This window comes from Aedes aegypti, chromosome 3 (assembly GCF_002204515.2).
Source record: "Aedes aegypti strain LVP_AGWG chromosome 3, AaegL5.0 Primary Assembly, whole genome shotgun sequence".
In the NCBI taxonomy this organism is placed as follows: Eukaryota; Metazoa; Arthropoda; class Insecta; order Diptera; family Culicidae; genus Aedes; species Aedes aegypti.
Window position 1 is genome coordinate 132,952,546 of NC_035109.1, and position 6,141 is coordinate 132,958,686.

A 6,141-nucleotide genomic window follows, 5' to 3' on the forward strand; every position below is an offset into this window, starting at 1 on the left:
AAGCAAACTACAAATATGTTCATCTTTGTAACCACAAGATTTAAACGTATTTAAACACCGTAGATATTTCGGATTTTCGAAAATGATGGCAAATAGTTATTTAGGCAACAAGTTGCAAAATGATGATTTTTTCAGCACGAGTTGTACATTTATCCAACGAGGCTCGCCGAGTTGGATAAATACAACGAGTGCTGAAAAAATCGAGTTTTGCAACGAGTTGCCTACAACATTTTTTGCTATTTCAAAAAATGCCATTTCAGCTGGATGAAATCTAAAAGCACAAACATTTCAAGAGAACTCACATGGGCACACATCCATGCGTAGTATCCATTCAGTATTTTTCAATCACGTAGGCTGTGATACAGTACTACTCATGAATGTCACAAGTTTTCACGATCCCATCGAAATCAGGTAAGACAGCACAAACAGTAGCTGACTGCAAATGTTGGACTATTCGATTCCAAATCAGAATCGCCAGCCTGTGTGGAGTCGTCCATAAATCACGTGGTCATTCATGGGGAGAGAAAGGGTCTGGCAAATGCAAGGCAAATGATCACGGACCATACAAATTTTATAAATTTGTGAATGGACAAATGACCACGAGGGGGGTGGCCTGGGATCTTAAAAAACTGATCACGTGGTTAAGGCCGCACGGGACGTCATCATAATCACCCTATCCATTTCAAGAAGTAAATCCCAAGAACCACTCCATATATCGATGCAAAAATGTATCACTATGATTCTATATATGTAGTGCACAACCCGATAAATTTTCAGCTTCATCGGTTCACTAAAACTCGAGATTTGCTTCCACAAAGTTTTGATGACGGAATTGCAAAAAACTTATTTTCTTAGCCGCTTGTAATAATTCTGCAACATGGCCAAAATAATACTGATATTGGTGTACATACATTCCAGAAATGCAATCCATCATGCTTACACGGCGTCGTTATAATATCCATCAAATCTTAGCTCACCAGTCTATTTTTTCTATGGTTGAGCTGCATGCAAGTTCATGAATTCAAAAGAATTCAAAGATATTTATACGTGTTTTCATTAACCGTTATTATGAGTAGTATATCATTAAAACATGGTTATATGTGGGTTTGTTTAGTTCTTTGCAACCGAGTTTACATTTTTACGCCCCTTAGCGTACTATTAGATACATTAATTTGAAGAAATAAAAAATATTCAGATATTGATGCAAAAGAACTCAAATCATTCCATAAGCAAAGTGCTCTAAGGCATTGGAGCATTTACCATTCAAATCGGTTTTCCAAATCAATTTTTTCATGTACCATAATATCGAAGCAATCCAGCATACTAAAATTAAACAGTATTGTCTGTCTCATTCGCAACAAAAACGCGCCGCCAACTTTCGAACAGACTAAAAAAATCGTCGCCAGCAAACCAATCAAAGGAGGTGATTTGCCTTTGTGTTGGTAAGACTGGTGAAACGTCAAATTCACAGCGGTTGTTTGGCTGGCGACGATTTTGGCGACGGTTTCACCGGCGACGATTACAAATCGTCGCGTCCGATAGGGTGCAAAATTTACAATAATAAGTGTGTGGAATAAAATGAAATCTCAAACCCCCATCGCCCACCCCCGCAGGAACAAGCGTCAAGGTCGAAGGATCAAACACTACTCCGTAGAAAATAGAAGAAAATTATGAAAAGTGTTGTTTCGTTCAATGGAATTGAAAATTGTAGCACCTACAAAGTTCAATTTTAAATGTTTTCGGTAACTTTACTAATTATAGCAGCTGGTGAGCCTAAGTTCCACAGGCATTGTTTGCAACAGATAAAAATGAATGTAACCTTGGGTAGACGCCAGTCTTCCAATGAACAGAACCGATGTTTGATGTTTGAACTTGTGTTTAACCTCAAATGCGCATCGTCTATGTACCAGTTTACCACGCCAAACCCGGTACAAGTGTACGTCGGTTCAAACTTAGGTTCAAATATTGGCACAAAGCAGACAGACAGAGAACGGTTGAAATCCACGCGGATAAATTTCTACGATTATATATAGGCTGGAATAAATGTTTTATTCTAGCAGATCAACTGAGATCAACATTTTAGGTAACATTTAGCGGTAGCTTTATGCAAAAATCAAGGATTTTACTATGTCATACAATTAGACACGATAAGTAGAAATTGATAAGCGTGAATTTCAACTGTTTTCTGTCTGTCCGTTTTGCATGCCATCGCTCCAAACCTCGGATGCAACCGAAGATATGTACCAAAATTTGAACCGCAATAGGCTCCTAAAATGTTTGATAAAAACTTGATTTTATTAAATAACATAGATAACGATAGATCGTGTTCTTGCAACCACTTTGGCATTTTTGTTTTAACTTTAACTTCAAAAATCACTCCAAATTTGAACCTTGACACTTTTGATCATGTTTGACGTTACCGTAGTCGACAAAAACACCACAGGGGCTCGACATTTTTACGCTGGGGTTGTTCCTATCTGACATTTCGGAAGGGACACGAAGAACAAAATACACCCAAAATTTGAGTTTAAAGAAGTGTGACAAAATTTCAGAAATCAGAAAAAAATAATTTTTGGAAACCATCGAAAGGCATTTAAAAATTGAGTAAACATGTGTTTTTGGCCTAAACTTAAGCATTTGGTACTAAAATTGGGATAGGGCTTTAGGACCCTATTCCAATCGAGGTACAAATGGACCGGTTTTCGAACCAGCGTTCAAACCGATGTTCACTTTACACATGTTTGAGTTTAGGTTCAGGTTCGCGCGTTTCGGTTTGCACACGAGAAAAGAGTACAAGAAGAGTACGAATCCACCTGAACCAACGTGTTCGGTGTACGTTTGTAAAGACTGATCTTGAATAGTGTCCGGTTCCATTGCTGAAAAAAATATAAAAAAAACGCTCCAAAATCGACATGCACAATAATGCATGGTCAAAGTTGCATATCGGACTTTTTCAGGAGGGTTGGGCGCACAGTAGGGAGGATCAAAATAAAAAAAAAGTTCGTAGATTCAATCTTCATTCAGATAGGATAAAATCAAGTGTTTAAACTAAAACCCATGTGGTGTTTTTGTTGACTAATCGAACGTCAAACATGATCAAAAGTGTCAAGGTTCATTTATGGACCCAGTTTTTGAATTAAAGTTAAAATATGATAAAGCCGATATTTGAGCGGAAAAAATTCTAAAGTAGTCGCAGTAACATGCTCTTTCGTGTTATCAAATAAAAACAAGATTTCATTAAACAGTTTAGGACCCTATTACTAGTTGGAGAGCAGGTACCTCACACACCCTGCAGTTGAGATGTCATGGGTAAGAATTGTAGAGGTAGTCGAATTAGATTGTAAATATGAATATGTTGATACCCAGACATGAAGTTAAAGAGAGGAGCGATGCAGGCGTTGTCCCAGTTGGCACGTAACGCCAGAAAGAAGAAGAAGAAGATTGGAGCGAGTTTTTCGTTCCTTCTCGGGATGTAATTGGTTTTTGCGATTGCTATGCACGTACTAACGTATCACAGGATTATTATTATTTTATTAGAATTGCACTCCGTACAGCTTTAAACGCGTTGAAACCACTATCGCAAGTTTTCGCAAAATAGTTTGTACCCTACTTGAAAGCTCTTGTTTTTAGCGAGTGCTTCGTGAGGCCCAAGCGGGACAGTTCGGTTTTGCGTCGTCCGATAGATTTTGCTCACGGTTTCGCGCGTGTTCTCGTCGCTGGAGATTTTTTTCTGTTTTGGAGCGTCTTGCTGGGTTCGTGAAGCCTAAGCAGGGCAGTTCGGTTTTGCGTGCTCAGATATCAATTTGAGAGGCTCTTGTCTGATAGAATACTTAAGTAGTACAGACCAGAGTTGGGAAAAAAATCTGAAACTCACTCTACAGTAGCCAAACAAAGCCAATCACAGTCAGCGAAGCCAGTGAAACTCACGCCCATCGCTGCTGTAGGCAAAATGCCTTGAAAATTGCAAAACACCCGTTGCTAAGGGCAACCTGAAATTACTGTAGAAAAATGTTCTATTTCCCGCTGCATTTCCCGCATTTAGAGCCTTCAATGACACTCATGATTTAGAAAATTCGTGCACCCAACAGAGGCTACTTGATGAGATTCATGTTTTTGAACTACTGTACTGGGGAGCCACGTGATTTTCGTGAAAAGTCGAGCCAAGTCAAGTCAAGGTAGAAGCACCGGTTTTGGCCATACGCCAGTTGTAGCCATAGGGGATTAAACACCGTTTTACATAGCCAATCAGCATGGAACCTTTTGTGTTCAGTAGATCACATCCACATGATAGAGCTACATTCATTTACTCGTCCAAATTGATTCAAAACATAAAAAAAAACAATTCATTTTCCTTATAATTTTAACTCCCATACACCTAATTTGGCCAGGACACTCCTAATTTGGTCACTCTCATGAGAAATCAATGCGATTGGCCAATTTAGGAACCGAAGTTAACCCTCTAATACCCAACCCCGCCTTTAGACGGGGTACACTTTGGAATTTTGTGTATTTTTTCGTAGCTCGGAAATCAAAATGATTTTATTTTTGGCTTAAGGCCCAAACGCAATGACAGCGGAACGGCGACGGAAAGCGGTTCGCCAGGATGAACTATAAAATGCTAGTCGACTCAGTGTTGGTTCACTTTCATTCGTTGACAGCTCAGTCGAGATGATGTGATTCATGCTGGCGAACCGGTTCCGCATTCCGTTGCCGTTCCGCTATCATTGCGTTTGGGCCTTTAAACTTTGACTCATAACACGCATATGAGAAAAGTTTTTTATGACTTTTGAAACTTTTTTGTATTTTTGAAAATTGTTTGAAAAATTGTATTCTTATATAACCTACAAATGCCTAGGGTTTATTTAACGTGTAATATAAAAAATCGTACCTTTTATATTTTTCTACTATTAACCTATAACAGAAGAAGGGCTTGGTGGTATTAAAATAATTCCAAACCTGTGTTTCCGTTAATTTCACGGAAAAAAAAATATTTTCAGAAAAATATTTGAAATTTATTATTTTTAAAAGTACCGTGAAAACTTGAATTTTTATTGCTGCCAAAAATCAGTAACTAGAAGAGGCTTCAAGAAAAAATGAAAAAAGATAGGGATGTTCAAAAATAAAAATTATAAAAATCAAAAACCAAAATTCATAGATTTGCGAGTAAAAATAAATCATTGCCCAAAACGTGTTAAGAACGATTTTACATAACTAAAAATGATATTTAGATCGAAAATAAAAATTTGGGTATTAGAGGGTTAAATCTCTGGCCGAAACTGGTTCCGTTGGCCTATATTGACCAACGGAATTTTCAAAGCAAAAATATGGTTTTAGCTCAGTTTTGTTATTTACACACATAATATGGATTGAAAGCTTGCATTTGACATATTTGTAGTATAAATACGGCTTCCCAGTCAATATTTATTGACATTTTCTCTTAAGCTGGCCAGAACCGGTGTTTTTACCCTACCATTCCCAGCACTGGTACAGACCTTGGATTACTTAAGGCTAAGTAGCCCGTCATTCGTTTTGACAACAATGATGACTTTTCAGCTGGCATTTCAAAGTGATAAAACGCAGTCTTGATAGTTTATATTGACTTGAAAAAGTATCACTATACGCTCTTACATGCATAAAGTATGCTGATACTCTTTCAGCAGTGTCATTGCAAAACCAACTGATTTTCTTTGATTCGAAATCGTGAGATAAATTAGCAATAATCATCAACGACGCGTACAAATTTCAATGACGGCCTACTTCGCCTTAACATAGGCAATCGCCCAACCTTCATGGTTTCTAATAGAGAAGAAGTGTTAGACATAACGCTCTGCTCGAATAGAATCAGTCACGAGTTGACGAATTGGCATGTATCAGATGAGGAATCATTATCTGATCATCGCAACATCTTCCTTGAACATTCAAATGTAACCGCGCAGTTTTTGCGTTTTAGGAATCCTCGGTCAACAAACTGGGAACTCTATATTGAATTGGTTGCGACCTGGGAGGGAGGCACAGATACTACACACGAAATATAGAACAACGTTTGTTTGAACTGCAAGATAACTCCAGCTTGCCAACAATAATCAAGGCAGGCTTGGGGAAAATCGCTAGTTTTCTTTTGTTGTGTACTTTCGATCATTC